This window comes from Tenrec ecaudatus, chromosome 14, assembly GCF_050624435.1.
Source record: "Tenrec ecaudatus isolate mTenEca1 chromosome 14, mTenEca1.hap1, whole genome shotgun sequence".
Taxonomy (NCBI): domain Eukaryota; kingdom Metazoa; phylum Chordata; class Mammalia; order Afrosoricida; family Tenrecidae; genus Tenrec; species Tenrec ecaudatus.
Genome location: NC_134543.1, coordinates 89,283,286 through 89,302,804, shown reverse-complemented (window position 1 = coordinate 89,302,804; position 19,519 = coordinate 89,283,286). Strand labels below are relative to the sequence as shown.

Here is a 19,519-nt window from a genome sequence, read left to right as displayed (position 1 = left end):
AGTTACCAAGAAAATGACTAAAAATTATTTTTAAAATAATACTTTTAAAAGAAAAAAAAACAATTGCTCTTTGATATAAAGCTCTCTCCTATACACATGTTAAATGTGCTTGGATTTGATTCTCCAGTAAATCTGGCCTAACACACATACTAACAAAACTCCTCCCCTTAAGGAACTAGGATTTTAGTGAGGAAGCACCCAAGGCCCCTAAGTCCATTACAACTCATAGCAACCCTACAGAACAAAGTAGATTTGCTCCATAAGGTTCCCGAGGTTGTAAAGCATTACGGGAGCAGATAGCCTCATCTTTCTCCCACAGAGCTGCTGGTGGACTTAACCCACTAACAATAAGCAAACAACCTGCATGTCTCATCTTTCTCCGGAGGATCAGCTAATGGGTTTGAATGTCCAACTCAGAGGTTAGCAGTCCCAACACTTAACCCACAGCACCATCAGAGCTCCTTAAACAACATGTATGACTAAAAGGGCAGGCGGTATAAGACAAAAATAAGGCAGAGTAAGAGACTCGGTGGAGGAGTGTTGGGTATGGTAATTCAGATGATGGAGTTGAGAAGGCTGTTGCAGATAGGATGACATTTGGGCAGAAACTGGAAGACTGAGACATCAGTCACACAGGAAGAACATTCCAGGAATGTTGTTGTTCTTGTTGTTGTTCGGTCCCTTTGAGTTGGTTCCACTTCATGTGCACCCTATGTATAACAGAATGAAACACCACCTGGTCCTGTGTTATCTTCACAGTTGATGCTAGGTTTGACTTGAGCCCATTGTTGTAGCCACCGTGTCGACGCAGCTCCTTAAAGCCCTTTCTCTTTTTGCTGCCCCTCCGCTTTACCAAGCATGATTGGGATTGATCTCTCCTGATACAATGTCCAAAGAGTGTGAAATGATATCTTGCCATCCTTATCTAGAGGGAGCATTCTGGCTGCACTTCTTCTAAGACATATTTGTGTGTTCTTTTTAGTCCCGTGGAACTGTCAATAATCTTCACCAGCACCATAATTCAAGTGCATCCGTTCTACTTCATCTTCCTTAGTCAATGCCCAATTTTCACAGGCAGGTGAGGCGACTGAAGAAACCCTGACTTGGGTCAAGAAGTCCTGGTGGCAATAGGAATCGAAGCCCAACTCTTAACCACTAAGATCAGAGTTTGTTTTTTTTTTTTTAAAGCCACCAGTTGTCACAAGGAAGAGATGAGCCAGTCAGGAGGCAGTATGGTGCCGATGAAACATACAACTTTCCTCTAGTTATTTAACGCTTCTTCCCCACCACTATCATGATCCAAATTCTACCTTACAAATCCAGCTAGACCAGAGCATGTGCATGGGTACACATAAGAGCTGGAAACATAGGGACCCCAGGACAGAGAACACCCTCAGGACAAATAATGAGAGTTGCGTTACCAGGAGGGTAAAGGGAAGGTTGGAGAAGAAAGGGAGAACCAATCACAATGATTGACATAAAATCCCCTTCCAGGGGGACAAACAACAGAAAAATAGGTGAAGGGAGATAATGGATAGTGTAAGATATGAAAATAATAATTTATAATTTATCAAGGGTTTATGAGGGGGTAAGGGTGGGAAGGGAGGAAAAAATGAGGAGCTGCTATCCAGGGCTCAAGTAGAAAGAAAATATTTTGAAAATAATGACAACAAATGTACAAATGTGCTTGACACAATGGAAGGATGGATGGATTGTGATAAGAGCTGTCTGAGCCCCCAATAAAATGATTTAAATAAATAAATAAATAAATCTAATCACCAGTGGTTCTGAGGGGAAAAGACTGGGCTTCTTACTGCTGCAAAGAGTTACAGACTCCGAAGCTTACCGAAGTTCTACCCAGTCCTTTAGGGTCACTATGAGTCGGCACAGACTGGATGGCAATGAGTGACAGCTTAGTCAGGCACACACACCTTAGTCCAGGAACAGGAATAGTCAATGCAAAGATCCTGAAGCAAGTAAGGGTTAACATGCTTGATGAAGAGCAAAGAGGCCAGATCACCAGGCAGAATTAATTAGGGCGACAGTGACAGAATATGGTTTAAGTAAGAGATCTATGTAGGTGGTGGTGGCAGTGGTGTACAGATCATGTGGAGCCTTCTAGGGTACACCATATGGGCTTTTTGATTTTACTATAAATGAGACAGGAAGCCTTTGAAGGGTTCTGAATTGTGTTTTAACCATTATCACTCTAGTTATTAACTGCATAATAGCTTTCATGAGACAGGCAAGAGCTACTACACGAGTCTAAAAAATGATCATTGTAGTTTGTATCAAGCAGATCAGTGGAGGTGCTCAGAAGTGGCCCGAAGCCGGGTACATTGGCTGGGTATTGTTTTCATACAATGGAATCACAAGATATACCCAAGAACTAGACATACAGTGAAAGAGAAAGACAGGACTCTAAGATACTTCCAAACTTTAAACCAGAGGAATCAGAAGAGCAGAGATGCTCTACTGATTGGGGAATACTACGGAAAGAACAGGTAATCTAACTCAAAGGTGCAATGTTTACAGTGAGACTCTCCGTGACACCTAGGAATTCTGTGCAAAGGGAAACAATAGCAGGGAATACGTTGCGAGTCCCAGCTATTTATCAGCCAGCACTAAGTAAGAATCCACTTGGTTCATCATCATCGTCTTTATTATTGGGGGGATGGGGAGGACAAATATATTGTACTCTTCATTTGCCGCATTCATGGGTCTTAAGTGAGAGTTCAATTTTCTGTTATTTAAAAAATCTCTTGAAATACATAACAGCAAGAGTAAGCAAAAGTTAACACTTTATTCTGTGGTAGGCACTTATGTGCTTGACATGTATCATTTACAGCAGTCCCATGACACAGTATCACCAATCGACAGAGAAGCAAATGAAATCTCCAAGATGATGGCGAAGAGAGAACTAAGCTAACTCACCGTGAAAGCCGTGCAGCGAACACTGCTCTGATAACCTGGCACTCTCTGTCATACTCACCTTCCTGACATGACCTCTGAAGACACAATCGGTGCTAGGCAAACGTGGTGAAGAGAACGATGGTGCCCTGCTATATAGTATCTGGGTCTTAAAGGCTTGAAGGTGAACAAGCGGCCATCTAGCAGGGAAGCAAATAAGCACACATGGAAGAAGCACACCAGCCTGTGGGATCATGAGGTGTCAATGGGTTCCGTTATCAGGTATCAAAAGATTCCAAACAAACGATATTGAAGTGAACGAGGGGGGTTAGAGTGGAAATCCAAAGCCCATCTGTAGACATTTGGATATCTCCCCACGGAAGGTTCAAAAGTAAGGGATATAGCACCAACGAAGGACACATCATTCCTCTAGTTCCTGAATACTACCTTTGCCAAGTACCATGACTCTAAACTACCTTACAAATCTGGCTAGACAAGAGAACACACATTGGTACAGGTAAGAGCTGTCGATATATGGAATTCAGGAAAGATAAACCCCCCAGGAACAGTAGTGGGAGGACCAATATCATGAGGGTAGGAGCATGGTCAGGGAGAGGGAAGGGGGATAAATTGGATATATAACCAACCCCTCTCCCCCCAAGAGAATGAATAACAGAACTGTAAGTGAAAGGAGACAGTGGACAATTTAGGATGCAGTAACAAAATATAATTGATGAAGGATTCGGGGGGGTGGGGGTGCGGCACAAAAGAGGAGCTTACACCAAAGGTTGAAGTAGAAAATGCTTTGGAAATGATGGCAACATATGTACAAATATGTTTGATACAACTGATGTATGGAATGTTATAAGAGCTGTAAGGGGCCCCAATAAAATGATTAAAAAGAAAAAAGAACACAGGATATGGATGCAGATTAAGTTCAGCTGAGATCTAAGCTCTGCCATATGCTAATCTAAATTTTATTTATAATTTTTAAACTTTGATTTACTGACAGTACAAGACTATATTACAGAAAAATAATATAATTAGAGATGGTAGACACTCAGTAAATGCTAACTATTAAGGAAATTGAGTTGAACCATTGAATGGTCAAGGGGAATAGTAAAAATGACACCACCAACAATGTTCTTGAGAACCAAATCTAGCTAGTTAAGTACTTCTTTGAGTTCTAATCTTTAACATTTTATCGTCCAACAGAACTAAAGAAAAATATGAAAATTCAGGCATATCTCACTTTATCATGCTTTACAGATATTGTGTGTGGGGGGAAGGTTTTAGTCTATTTTGTGTCTTTAAAACAAATTAAGTTTGGATTAGATAAACCCATTGATGCTATGTGCTCAGTTCACCTCTCTGTGTCATATTTGAATGGCACTGTCAGTTAAGCATTGGACTGCTAACCTCAAGGTCAGCAGTTTAAAGCCACCAACCAACTCGTGGGGAGAAAGATGAAACTGTCTGCTTCCGTAAAGAGAGCTCAAAACTCTGCATTGGGTTGCTGATGAGTCAGACTCAAATCGATTAGAGATGGTAAATACTATGCAGCCAAAGGGTCCTGTTTTAATATTTTCCACAAAAAATGTAGTAACCAAACTATTTTACTTGAATTAATTTTATACTTTTTAAAATGACTTCTTTAAGAATACAAAGGTACACCAGTGGCACTGGGGTTAAACATTGTGCTGCTAACCATGGGTTTAGCAGTGCAAACCCACCAGCCACTTCAAGGGAGAAAGATGAGGCTGACCGTTCCAATAAAGATTTATAATCTTGGCCACTAGACATACAGTGGCTATGAGTCAGAATCTACTCAATGGCAGTGGGTTTAAGACTACAAATATTCATAAATATTAATGATATACTGTATGTCTTCATATATTTTTACTGCAATTTTAGGTTATCAGCATTTAATTCTACGTGTGCCATCAACTTAGTTAATTAAGAGGGGCTGCCCCTGCCCCCAAGATTGTATTTAGCTTTCAAAATAATCTTTTAAATTTATTTTTGGTTGATGTTGAGGAAGTATACCAAGAACATACATCAAGCATCTAGATGTATAGTTCAAGTGACAATGATTACATTCATCACATTGTGCAACCATTCTCACCTCTTCTGAGTCATGCCTCCCTCGTTGTCATAAATTTACTATCCCTGAGGTTCCTATCTAATCTTTCAAGTTGCTCTTGTCAAATTGATAGTTCTTTAACAAGGTCAATACTGGCTTATGTATGTATATTTATATGGCAATACATTGAGGAAGTGGATGGACTTTGGACCTCTGCTCAAGCCTTCCCTCAACACAAGAACATTTTATCCTAATAACCTAGCATTCTGTGATGCTCACCCTCCCAGCACGATCGCTGAAGACAAAATGGGTGCATAAGCAAATGTGGTGAAGAGAGCGGATAGTGCCCGGTAATCAAAAGAGATAGCATCTGGGGTCTTAAAGGCTTGAATTTAAACAATTAGCCATCAAGCAGAGAAGCCACAAGTCCAAGTGAAGAAGCACACCAGCTTGTGAGATCATGAGGTGTCAACAGAATCAGGTAACAGGCAACAGAAGGTCCAAAACAAAACAACAAAAAACCCATATTGTTGAGAAGGGGGTGGTGGTGTCGAAGCAGAGACCCCAAACCCATTTGTAGACAATAGGACATCCCTGCACAGAGGAGTCACAAAGAAGGAATGAGTCAACCAGGGTGCAGTTATAGCACCAATGAAACACACAATAGTCCTCTGGTTCATTGAGGTTTCCTCACCCCCAACTATCGAAGCCAGTCTCGCCTTTCAGTTCTGGCTATCCTGGAGCATGTACACTGGTACAGATAAGAGCTCAGGACACATGGAAACCAGGTCAGATAACCCCCTCAAGAACAGAAACAGGAGTGAGACCAGGAGGGTAGGCGGAACATGGTTGGGAGGAGGGGAGGAAGGGAGAACTGATTGCAATGTCCAACACATAATCCCCTCTCCAGGTGGATGAACACAGAAATGTGGGTGAAGGGAGACAGCAGCCGGTGTAAGATATGAACACAATAATAATTTCTAATTTATGAAGGGGTCATGGGGGTGGGAGGAAGGGGCAGGGCAAAAAGAGCAGCTGATACCAAGGGCTCAAATAGAAAGTAAATGTTTAGAAAATGATAATGGCAACATATATACAAATATTCTTGATACAACTGATGTATGGAATGTTATAAGAGTTGTAAGAACCCCCAATAAAATGATTTTTTGGGGAAAAATGGTCAGTAAGCTAAATATTGTTTGGCTTTTGTTTTATTTTTAACGCAGCCAAACTAAAGGGCACAGAGCCTGGCACATAATAAATAGACCTTCAATAAATACTTGCAGAACAAATTAACTGATTCAGGACTCCTAATAAGTGGTATTTTACTCAGAGTTAATTGAGAGTTAAAGCACTTTACCAAAAAACTTTTTTTGTTGTTGCCTGTGTCCTAGATATTTTTAACATCTCTTCAAAATTAGCTAAGCTCCCTTTTTAACAGGCTCAGAATCTCTGCTTGGCAACAAGATCTAGGAAGATTAATCGTGTTTGTAATGTATTTATTTTTAGTGTATATTCTATTTATGGAGAGTGATCCTGACAGTGTTGTTAGTGACAAAGTTGCTGCTATGGATTGAACTCTATCCGCCCCCAAAATATGTGCTGTTAAACTTGACCCCTATACTTGTGGTTACATTTGAGAATGAGTTTGTTATCTTAATGAAGCAGTGTTAGTGTAGGTTGTGTCTTAAATCAATCTTTAGAGATATAAAAAGAACAGATTGAGCAAGGCAAGCAAGGATGGGGGAAATAGATGTCCTACCACAAGAACAGCCCCATGATCTACCAGGTAGAGAAGGTGAGCAGAGACAAAGACTTTCGCTCAAAGCCAACAGAGGAACAAACCCTGCCCTAGAGCTGTGCCCGATAGTGGACTTTTAGCACCAACTGAGAAAGTAAATGTCTCTCTGTAAAGTCATTCACTGTTATAGTAGCACTAGAAAACTCAGCTCCCTTTTTACATGTCTTTTTAATTGCTTTAACTTTTTAAAACTTGGTCTGCGGGTTTTTTGTATTTGACTTGTAGGAATTCTTTACATACTCTGAATAGAATATTAAACCTTTATAAAAATATGGTTACCAATTATTTTCTACCTCTCTTAAGTTCCCTTTTTTACTAAAGTCCATTGATATCCAAAATTTTTTAATTTTGATAAAGTTTATTTTTTCTTTTTGTTGCTAGAGCTTTTGACGTCATATCATCTACTAAGAGTCCATGGTCAAGAATAAGATTGAAGCTTTATGCTAAGAGTTTCATGTACTTTTTTTCTTCTAAGAGTTTCATGTACAGCAACATTTAGTTCTTTAATCCATTTTTTGTGTTAGTTTTCACATATGAGATGGTTCCAACTTAATTTTTTGCAAGTAGAAATCTAGCTGTCCCAGCACCTTTTTTTTCTTAACGAGAATTCCCACCCCACCCCCCACACTGAATGACTTAGCACTGCTGCTGAAAACAACTGCTTACAGACATACATATGAACTTCTTTCTAGGTTCTCTTCTATTCTACTGTTTTTTATGTTTAACTTTTATGAGTACTACTATTGGAGCTAGTTTGAAGTATGTTACGCAATTGGGAAGCATGAGTCCTCTCACTTTGATCTTCTTTTTAAAGATTATTTTAGCTACTTAGGAACCCTTTTAATTCTAGATGTATTTTGAGGGGCATTTTTTTAATTTCAGGGGTGAGGTAAGGGAGGAAAGCTGTTGGAATTTTGCCAAGAGTTGGGTTGAATATGCAGATCCTTTTGGGTTGAATGGATGTCTTACACAACATTATCTTGCACATCCATGAACATGGTATATCTTTCATTTATTTAGGTTTTCTTTAGTTTCTTTCAGCCATGTTTTATATTTTCAGTATGTTTTTCCCTTCTCTGGTTAAATTTATTCCTAGGTATTTCACTTTTTAAAATATTACTGTAAATTGGGCTGTTGTCTTCGTTTATTTCTAAGATTGTTATTGGCTGATGTATAATCGCACAGCTGATTTTGTGCTGATCTTGTACTCTTATTACTTTGTTGAATTCATGAGTTACCTCTAGTAGCTTGCTTGTAGAGTGAGTCTGGTATATTATCATGCCATCTATGAATAAAGTTTTAGTTCTTCCTTTCATACTTGAATTCCTTTTATTTATTTTCTGGCCTAATTGCTCTGGTAAAACTTCTAACATAATAATGAATAGCAGAGGTAAAAACCATATCTTTATCTTGTTCTACATCTTAGGGGAAACGCTTTAAGTCTTTCATCACAGGCCTGATGTTAGCAGTTTAGTTTTTCAAATGTGTCTTTTATCATGTTAACAGTTTTAAATTAATTTCAAACAGTAAGAAATAATAAAACATGACATATCTTTGTGACAGTGGAAAATTTGGCTATCAGGAATTTCTTGAAAGTCAAACAGAAAATTGCAAAGGAGATAAAAACACTGAAATCTCTATGTCTAAGTTTAACAGGTAAATACAGTATTTTAGAAAAGGAAGCAAGAGTGTAACATGAAAAGTTAATTGAATGCCAGATCTATTAGATACAGAAAGGCACACTCATTATCAGAAAACTAATTTTCCCAAGTATCAACAAGTTCTTGTTTATTTTGGAATAGAAAGTTATTAACTCAACTAATATTGTGAGCACCTACTATATATAACTGGTTCTTTGCAAGACATTATGGATACCAGTAAAAGAATGTTTGCTTTCAGTAAGTTTGGAAGGGAAAAAATAGGCAAACCATTATGAAACAGCAAGATAACTATTATAAAGTAAGCATGAATACTGTGAGACTTTAGAAGAAAACACAATAAAGGAAGAGTCAGCAGAGGAGTCAAGGGGGTTCCTGAGTAAATTTTGAAGGATGAATAATAGTTCATCTAGAGCAGTGGTTCTCAACCTTCCCAATGCTGCAGCCCTTTCATACAGTTCCTCATGTAATGACACCAACCACAAAATTATTTTCGTTGCTACTTCATAACTGCAATTTTGCAACTGTTATGAATCGGGCGACCCCATTGCTCTTCCCTCTTCCCAAAGTGGCCTGAGGTGATCTGCCAAAATAGTTTATTACTCACTAGACCCCAAAACCCTGCAAACCAAAAGGGTCAAATCTTCAGGCCCATTTTAAGAACGCGTGGAAAACTGCCCAGGCCATCAAGGTGATGTATATTTAGAAAGCCAACAAGTCTTTGAAGGACATCGCATGCAAAAGCACTGTGTGCCATTCTGACATTAGAACGGTAGAGCTACTAGGTGTGCCAAGGCCAAAACTACTAAGCTTGTGGGGTTATATCCAGGGTCAGTGGTCCACAAAGAGTGCAGGGAGTAATGCGGAATTTAAGGGATTATTTGTGGATTCCAATTGACCAAAGCACCCCCCAAGATGAGTTGCCAGCTCGTGGTCAGATCCCCCTGCCATGTTGAAACGATCCTTACTAAAAAGAAACAAGTTGTTTCTTCTTCTGGTTAAAGGAAGTGGTTGCACTGACGAAAAATATATCCCAGAAAAAAAACGAAGAAGCAAAAAACTAGGTTTAGGAGTAAATTAGGCTTAAAATGAAAGCTAACACAATTTTAAAATAACGTACAAGAAGGGGTGATAGAAATGCAGAAGGGGAGACGGTCATCACAGAAAAATGACAACTGCTACATAGCTGACAGATATTTCTAGGGTAAAAAATCACAAGATTTAATATACTTGATTAATAAAAAAAAACTGTGACCACTGACAACATAAATGGGTAAGTTGAGAAACAGCCTTCTTTCCTTTTCTCATTCTCCACATCTAATCATCAAATTCAGACAACGTGGTTTCACTCTGCTTCCATACCAATTTGTTTCTACTGCATACTAGACTACTTACCAGAAAGTTGGCAGTTCAAACCCAACCAAGGGCACCTCAGAAGTAAACTGTGATGATCTGCCTCTGAAAGGTGAAAACTTTGAAAACCCTATAGAATAGTTCTACTCTGTACATGTGATTACCGAGATGTAATCAACAGCAACTAATAAACCTCACCTTTTAGACACTTTCTTCATAGTTTAGACCATTAATGAGAGTTCAAGTCTATTCTCTGTTACCAATTTTACTTCAGATTAATAATCCTAAAACTGTTTTTATCAGATTGTTTCACTGCATAGAAAAAAACCCAAAGAATTAGCTAGAAAATCAAGTTTCTGAATCTGGTGAATCTTTTTCTTTTACTGATTTGAAATACCTTAAAAGCGATTATTATTTTTTTCATGTTCAAAAACCACCTACCTCCGTTAGCATTTCAATTTAGCTGGCCAAGTATATTATTTACTCTATGAGCTTTTTCTCTTTCTGGTTGCCTGGCTCGGCCAAACAAGTTGTTTTTCTTTGTCATCTCACTGGGATACAGGTTTAGCTGGTGGAGGACCACATGTGGTGGTAGTCTTAAGAGAACAGAAAGACAAACCGGCTCCACTGCTGTGGGCTGGCAGCACGGCAGCAGGCAGGTCGCCAGACCTTGTTAAGACCCAGGAGGAAGCCTCCCAGCTCTCAGGTATGGGGAGATCTTAGTCCCCAAACTCTTTGCCTCTCTCCTATCTAGCCCCTGCCCCAGGGGTTCATGGATCTCTACCAGCGAGAGCTCTTTCCTGGATCTGCCTTTGAGACCTTTACCTCGAGGCTCTCTCTACAAGCTCATGCACAGCGTCTGAGGAACTCAGCGGGCTGGTTCTCCTGACTGAGCGCCCACAGAGCCCAAGACCTCACTTACACTCTTGCACTCAGCTCTTCACTGCTCCTGTGGGTCACTTGACTCAAGAGAGGCAGACACAGGCTAGAATTAGGAATGCAGGGAGGGAGATCTAAGCAGTCATCTTTGGAGAATCCTCTGTGGAAAGTAAACGTCCTCTTTATAAATAAATCCTAAAAACCTTCAAATCTTGGCTAATAAGTAAAAATTTGGACTTCTCAGAAATCCAAACATCTATAAGTTGTATTCAAGTGCAGCGCTAGAAAAATTAGCAACTAAATTCAGAAATAAGGAAAATTTTAATTGCTATCAGAATGAAAAGATAATGACTAAGAGAGTTAATTTAAAAATAATTATGATGTGCTCACTTCGGCAGCACATATACTAAAATTGGAACGATACAGAGAAGATTAGCATGGCCCCTGTGCAAGGATGACACGCAAATTCGCGAAGCCTTCCATATTTTTATAAAGGGGAGCTGATACCAAAGAGTTCAAGAAGAAAATGTTTTGAAACTAATGGTGGCAGCAATTATGCTTGATCTACTTGAATTATGGACTGTTATATCTGTAAGCGCTCCCAATAAAATGAAGAACTCAAAAACAACAACAGGCAGCCATGGAAGTCATAAACAAAGTTCACATGGAAGAAACACACCAGTCTGTGTGGTCTAAGGACTATAAAAAATAAAATCTTTTTCAAAAAATAAAATCTAAATCAGAAGAAAGGGTTGTTATCAGAGCTTAAATTGTGAACACCTGGTTTGCAGAAGAAACTGACTGGATGGCAACGGAAGTTCAAAGTCAATTTTAGATTAGGCCTCAGCAAATCCCCTCTAAGCCACAGATGCAAATTGCCTTGTTATCAGACACTGCATTATAAAGGAGATAAGTTGATCATAGCAGATATCGACATGCTGAAATGTAATACCTTTATCAATTGAGCTCCCTTTTGATCCATTTTAAAGTTGTTCTAGTTTTTAAATATTTTTTATTGAGAGTTTTCTCATTTTGTTATTGTTGCTATTGGTATGTGAAATCCAGGATAGGTAAATCTTCAGAGACAGTAACTGGATTAAAGGTTTCTTGAAGATATGGCAGAGAAGCTTGGGGGAAATGGGGAGCGAATAACAATGAGCACAAGAAAAAGAAATTAATCTAAATGATATTAAAATTGTTTTAAAAATATGATTGAACTATTGCATTATAGGATACGTGAATTATGTCAATAAAACCGATTAAATTTGTGATGTGCAAAGTAACCAAGTAGAGCATCTATCATTTGAGTCCACTTTTAGAAAATACTACCAAATGCACTCATACAGTAACAGAGCGTTCCAGGGGTTTCGCGAGGGCCACGGGCCAGGGTTAGCAGTAGATGTCAGTTGTGATCAAGTCCGCTGCAACTCAAGGAGGCCTTCATTAGGGGACGGGTTACGTAAACGCACAATGAAGGATTTGGGGGGTGACAGGAATACCCATTGTCTTGATTATAAATAATGGTTCCACAGGTGCACATGTAAGTCAGCACTCAAATTGTATACTTTAAATACATGTGTACTTTTATCATGTCAATTATACCTTAATAAAACTACCCCTGGAATAAACATCTGTAGCTAACAGCACAAACAGAAAGTTGGCAGCCCCAATATATAAAGAAAATAAATCTTGGAAAGTAAAAGGGTATAAAGGAAAGAGTTAGGAGGCAAAGGGCATTTATAAAGGTCTAAATAAAGGCATGTACATATGTAAATATGTTTATATATGAGGATGGGGAAATAGATCTATGTGCATATATTTATAGGTTTAGTATTAAGGTAGCAGATGGATATTGGGCCTCCACTCAAGCACTCCCTCAATGCAAGAATACTTTGTTCTATTAAACTGACATCTCATGATGCTCACCTCCCTGAAAAAATCGCTTAAGACAAAGCGGGTACATATGCAAATGTGGTGAAGAAAGCCGATGGTGCCCAGCTATCTAAAGATATAGCATCTGGGGTCTTAAAAGCTTGAAGGTAAACAAGCAGCCATCTAGCTCAGAAGCAACAAAGTCCACATGGAAGCACACCAGCTGTGTGATCAGGAGGTGTCGAAGGGATCAGGTATCAGGCATCAAAGAACAAAAGATCATATCATTATGAATAACAGGGATGCGGAGTGGAGACCCAAAACCATCTGTAGGCAATTGGACATCCCCTTACAGAATGGTCGCGGGGAGGAGATGAGCCAGTCAGAGTGCAGTGTAGCAACAATGAAACACACAACTTTCCTCTAGTTCCTAAATACTTCCTCCCCCGCCCCATCATGATCCCAATTCTACCTTACAAATCTGACTAGACCAGAGGATGTACTCTGATACAGCTAGGAACCAGAAACACAGGGAATCCAGGACAGATGATCCCTTCAGGACCAGTGCCGAGAGTGGCAATACTGGGAGGGTAGAGGGAGGGTGGGGTGGAAAGGGGGAACCGATGACATGGAGCTATACGTGACCTCCTCCCTTGGGGATGGATAACAGAAAAGTGGGTGAAGGGAGACGTTGGACAGTGTAAGATACGGCAAAATAATAATTTATAAATTATCAAGGGTTCATGTGGGAGCAGGGAGGGAGGGAGAAAATGAGGAGTTGATGTCAGGGGCTTACGTGGAGAGCAAATGTTATGAGAATGATGAAGGCAATGAATGTACAGATGTGCTTTACAAAGCTGATGTATGTATGGATTGTGATAAGAGTTGTATGAGCCCCTAATAAAATGATTTAAAAAAGAAATCTTGAATCTATCCCCACCAATAGAAAAGTTAAATAGAAAGTACCAATATATAAGAGAAATAGAAAGTTCTAATAACTTTTACATAGGTTTGAACCTTCTAACAATATAAAAATATATCATTTGCAAAATCTGCAAATCATTTGCAGTTTCGTCTTTCTCTCCCAGGGTAGTTAGTGGGCGTGCACCACTGACCTTACAGATAACAGCCTAATGCTAACACATTGTACACTAGGCACTGATGCATCACTCTGTGGAATAGTGGGTCTTATTGCCCTTTCAGACATAAACTGAGATTAGAAGTACTGTATATACTCGAGGTTAAGTCGAGTTTTTCAGCACACTTTTAATGCAGTTTTTGTGGTAAAATTAGGTGCCTTGGTGGATATTTGGGTTGGCTTATACTTGAGTATATACGGTAAGTGATTAGCAGAGCACTTTACTGACAGTTGTTGCAAATCACCTTCTCCCCCCCCCCCACACACACACAACTTTTCAAATCTCCTTATAACATCAATGGATTAGGCATATTTGGACTGCTGGTCTAGCTTTTAATTAATACAGGTAGCTAACCGAAAGACTTCCCCTCTCATTGAAATAAAGATTTAAGAAAATATACAGAAAGGGATCGGTGGCCAAAACAGCGGGAACCTGCACTGGCAATGAACAGTATTTCTTAGCAATTACTCATAAGTGATCGGAACATACTATGATGTTATCATGGAGTTCTAAATTTTATTAAAGAACCCACTGCTAGTTAGCGAGGAGCCATGGTGGTGCTGTGAGTTAAGTGTTAACTAAAGTGATAACCAAAAGGTCGGCAGTTCAAGCCCATCAGCCAGTTCCCTAAAGATGTAGTCTCAGAAACCGTATGAAACACAGTTTCAATGAGTCAGGATGGACTTGATGGCAGTGGGTGGGTTCGTTAACAACTTTAGTTTTGCTTGTTACCCATGAAAACTTATGTTCTGGGTCAACATGCAACCTGGAACTATTTACAGACTTTTCTTTTTTTGTCATTAGTTTTTGTTGTTGTTTTTTGTTTTTCTTTTGTTTTGCTCTGTCTTGTTTTTGTGCTTACTGTTGTCTCTGCATGTCTATCCAGATAAGATAGTTGGGATAAACAATCTAGAGGAGAAAACAAGGGGCCTACAGTTCCAGGGGGCCACGGTACCCTTCCCCATAACAGAATTTCTTTAGTCTCGGAAACCCTCTGGCGCAGTTGCACTTTGTCCAAATCAAGTACATCACAGAGGGTTTGCTTTACTTCACACAATGGAGGATGAAGTGATAACACTTCTTCAAGAGGCTCTATCTACCTCTTTGCTTGACCATCTCTCTATCTCTCCACCAACCACCCTCACTGTTTGCCACACATGCTACCCAAGCCAATCCCAACCCAACCCACTACTTTGGGGGTGGTTCTGACTCAGAGACCCCATAGGTCAGGGTAGATCTGCCCTTCTAGAGCTTCCAAAGCTGTAACTATTTCTGGAAGTAGACGGTCACATCGTTCTTCCAAGCGACAGCTGGTGGGTTCTAACTGCCAACTATCTGTGTAGCAGTCAATTGCTTGATCTACTGTTCCACCAGAGCTCCTTCCCACACAGGGCACCCCTTCTCAAATCTTCAGATTGCTCTTCCTGTTTGATATGCCCTCGTAAGAAATCAGTTTTGTCCCCTCTCCTCCTCTAACACATCTGTCTGTCCAGGCTTTCCTCTAGCAAATGCTATGTTCTCTTTATCATCTGCTTTCTAAAACGATCTTTCATCTTCATTAATGCACTAATAATGATGAAGTAAATAAAAGGCAGCTGTTACTTGAGTGCTATGTCATACAGATTAAGTATATAGAACCCGATTAAATCCTCAACTACCCAGTAAGTGAGCACATTAAGACTGAGAGAAGTGACTTTCCAAATGTCGCTTAAGTAATAATTTTAAGTAATTGCCAACAATACTAATTAGTCAAAACTAGGTGGACTGAGATTCAAACACAGCTTCCTGGTTCCAAGGCTGTTCTGCTGACTTTGCTAGGGAACTTACATTTTGTTAAGTCCCTGAAGTATAAGATCTAAGGAAAAGTTCAACCCCTGCATGATATTTGCACTGACGGTGTGCATGGTGAATAAAGGAGGCTAACAGAGAACACCCCTTCTTTGTTCAGGAATGTCAAGCATTGTGCTCATTTGCTTGGGGGAATACAAAAATGATCCCAGGTGTCTGCTCTCAAAAAGCCTCGAGTCATTCCATCAGATTAGAGAGTTAAGTAAACAATTTATTGCACAGTGTTGTAAGTGCTATTTTGTGGGCAGAGTATGGACAAGTTGCTGAGAAACAGGTTGCACCGAAATAGAACTGGGAGCAGCAAGATGTCAGGAAAGTCTTGAGTTTCTGCTTTTCCTTTCAAAACCACACTGAAGTGGGGGGTTCTACTACACTGGCATTCCAGCAAGAATTAGTGTGCTTCATTCTTATATTAGTTTGTTGTTCCTGATGTCAGAACAGCTGAGGAGGTTCTCATTCATGCTGGCCTTAGGCACAACAGAGTAAAATGCTGCCTAGTCCTGGGCCATCTTCACAACCTCGACTGTCCGAGACGACTGTTGCAGCCATTCTGTCGCTGTCCCTCCAACTCACCACGCTCGGTCTCCTTTAGATGACTTAGGACTATGTCTATACACACAATTTTATTTGATCTTGAATTACTCTTCTATTTAAACCCCCCTTTAAACCATATTTTTTTAAAGAACAATCTTGTTTCTACATATGTTCAATTTAAATGATAATATGTATCTTCCTCTTCTCACAGATTTAGAAAGAAACCCATGCAGGAGAAAAATGACTACACTGTATAAATGGTCAGTGTTAGAAGTCTTTGCAACCAATGCAGGTTGCTTTTTTTTAAAATTCAAGAGAACATGGAGCTAAAACTTACTGAATTTCAAGCAACTTCTCCATAAAGAACATTTTACTCCTAGGTTAAAAAGTAAACAAAACAAACAAGCAAAACAAAAATAACCTTTTAGACTTTCTCATATACATTTTCCTCTTTTTCTCGGTCTTTTTTACACTTTGATTTCACATATAAGATAAATACAATTTAGATATATATTCTTATTACTTTTGTTCTTCGAACAGTAGTTCATTCAAGGAGATACTTTCTGGGCTGGCATGGGAAATGCCAAAAAATTTTTGTAAAGCCTTATTAATTCAAGCAATATTCAAAGAATTTACAGGAAAATAAACCAAGTCTAGTACTATTACTAAAGTCCCAGAGTAGTAAAAAATAGTTACTCTGCTTGACTGTTAAGTGACAGGCTGGTGATTCAAATAAATGCAGATGCATTCTGGGAGAAAGCCCTAGCAATCTACTTCCCCAATCAGCCAGACCTTACGCTGTGCACGTACGTTTACTCTGACACACATGGGGCGACCAGGAATGGCGATTGACTTGATGGCAGCTTGTAGTACAGTCATTAGCAGTAATTTTACAACTTTCCTACCAAACTCACTGCCATCAAGTTAATTCTGACTCATAACAACCTTATAGGGCAGAGCAGAACCACTCCATGGGCTTTCTAAGACTTTAAATATTGATTTAAGCAAATAGCCTCATTTTTCTTCCTCAGTGCAACTGGTAGGTTTGAACCATTGACCTTGTGTTTAGCACCCCAATGCTCTGTTCACTGTGTCAGCCACCAGGGCTCCTAAAATCGTTTCTAGGTGGCTGCTAATAGATCATATGATTTTTAACTACTATTCTAATCTGAAGAAAGCAGATTTTCCCAAATACAGAAAGAACTGGTAAAAACGAAATAGTGGAGAAAGAAAATAAAAAACAATGAGATTCGGCCAAAAAGAAAATGCTCAAGTCTTGACACATGCTGCAATATGGATGGCAATTGAAGACACGCTGAGTGAAACAGACATAACTTCTATAGATTTTTCTACCAAACCCACTTCTATCAAGTAAATGCCACAAAAGGAAAAATATTATATGACTTCACTTTTATAGAAAGACAAGAATAGGGAAATGTCTACAGACCAAAGCTTCTAGGTGGTTACGGGGTGAGAGAGAGTAACTACTTATGAAGTGCAAAGTTTCAGTTTGTGGCAGAAGATGTGGCCTTCTGCTTCCATGAAGACTCAGTCTTGGAAGCCCTATGGAACAGTTCTACTCAACTGCAACAGGGAGTTTCAATTTCTGAATGATGGGTGGAAAAAAAAAATCACACCAATTAAGGATACAGTTACACAACCAATTATTCTAATTGCTGTAAGTTGTATACCTCTAAAAATTGCAGACTTGTTAATAGCTGTATATTTACACACACACACACACTCTGAGGCAGCTGATATACAACCAAACACCTCATGGAATTTGCTTCTTTGGTTTGAGGTTTAGTGTCATGGTTTCATGGGACAACCCAGTTATAAGTAACATTAGTACTTTGTTTTGCCTCCTAGTTTGTTGCTTAGTGCCTGGGGCCTTAAAACCTTACAAGCAACTACCCAAGGTACCCAATTGGCTTCTATTCACTTTGGAGAAGCCCTTTTACCTTCAGTGGTTACTGGGTGGGTGAGATCTGCAAGGTCAGCAGTTTGAAACCACCAGTGGCCCCAAGGGAGAAAGATGGGGTTTTCTACTCTTATAAAGAGCTACAGTCTTGGAAACCCACAGCAGGCAGTTCTACCCTGTCCTATATGGTTGCTATGAGTCAGCATGCGCTCAATAGTAGTAAAATTGTTGTTTTTTTTTTGTTATTGCCCTTGGAGCAAGAGAGAAAGGAGAGTTGGGAAATCGAATGTGTGGCTAACTGCCTCTATGAAGTTTACGAGACTAAAGTAATGGGATGGCGCTGGACAACGATTAAGCATTCTAACCAAAGATTCTATAGAAAAATCCTGATCAAAAGAGGAGATGGGATGTAAAACATAATTTTAAAGTTCCATGGCTTTCTGAAGCCAAGAAAGCTGTCTAAGATTAATCTTAAGCCTTAAACCAAAAACATTTCCTGATATCTCCTTAAAACTAAAAACAAAAAAAAAACAAACAAACTAAAAACCAGCTCAATTTAGTAACTGCCCTGAGCACTCTCATCTTTTAAGAATTATCTTTATGGGATCAAATCAACAATAACCCCAAAAATTAAAGGGCAATGATTTTATCTAGGAGGGAGGTATGACTCAGAAAAGAGGGTAAAAAGCATTGGGTAATTGACAAATGTAATCAATTACTGAACTGAAATTGTGGAAATGGGGTATGTTCTGCTTTGTACGGTGTATTCTCTACACCACAGAAAATAAATTACAAAACTGAACAAAACAATGAAGTGAAATGAAGTAGAGGTAAACTTCATTTGTTTGAAATTTGTGAATTAATGAAGACAATAGCAAAGACAATAGCCCAACAAGATTATTACGTAAGCACAAGTAATGAAGCAAACAAACACAAGCTGGGGAGAGAACAAAGCTACTTACTTACTTAGAGCTAACATCTCTGACCATTAGGTTCAAGTTCCAAGTTTCGGCTACATTTACTTTCACGTCCTTATCACCCTGACAGCTCAGCAAAATTAAAATAACCTAGCCGACCAAGAGTTTACATAAAAGATTTTTTCTTTATCTTTCCCTAACAAATTCTCACTAGACAAAAATTTTTATAAAAAATGAGATTATGGGGAAAAAAGCTCCTATCTTTAAGTTAGAGATTAAAAATTATTTTTAAAATATTAAAAATTCATGAACGCTTAAGAAATGGTCTGAATTAAAATTCAGCAAAATTAAAATAGCCTAGCTGACCAATAGTTTACATAAAATGATTTTTCTTTATCTTTCCCTAACAAATTGTCACTAGACAAATTTTTTTAAAAAAATGAGACTATGGAGAAAAAAGCTCCTATCTTTAAGTTAGAGATTATTCAAAATTATTTTCTAAATATTAAAAATTCATGAACGCCTGTTAAGAAATGGAGTGAATTAACTGAATTTCCAGCAAGGAACTGCTACTATATGTTACCGCTATCAGAAAAACTCATAG

At 39.0% G+C, this 19,519-nt stretch overlaps 1 protein-coding gene and 1 non-coding gene across 4 annotated transcripts in view; one reads left to right on the top strand and one right to left on the bottom strand.

Moving 5' to 3' along the window:
* The window catches only part of SLC12A6 (solute carrier family 12 member 6), a 90,398-nt gene that overhangs the window by 49,476 nt on the left and 21,403 nt on the right, over window positions 1-19,519 (bottom strand). The window lies entirely within an intron of this gene.
* Window positions 11,067-11,173, top strand: LOC142426979 (U6 spliceosomal RNA). The gene has a single exon (XR_012779828.1). It is a non-coding gene; the product is annotated as a U6 spliceosomal RNA (small nuclear RNA).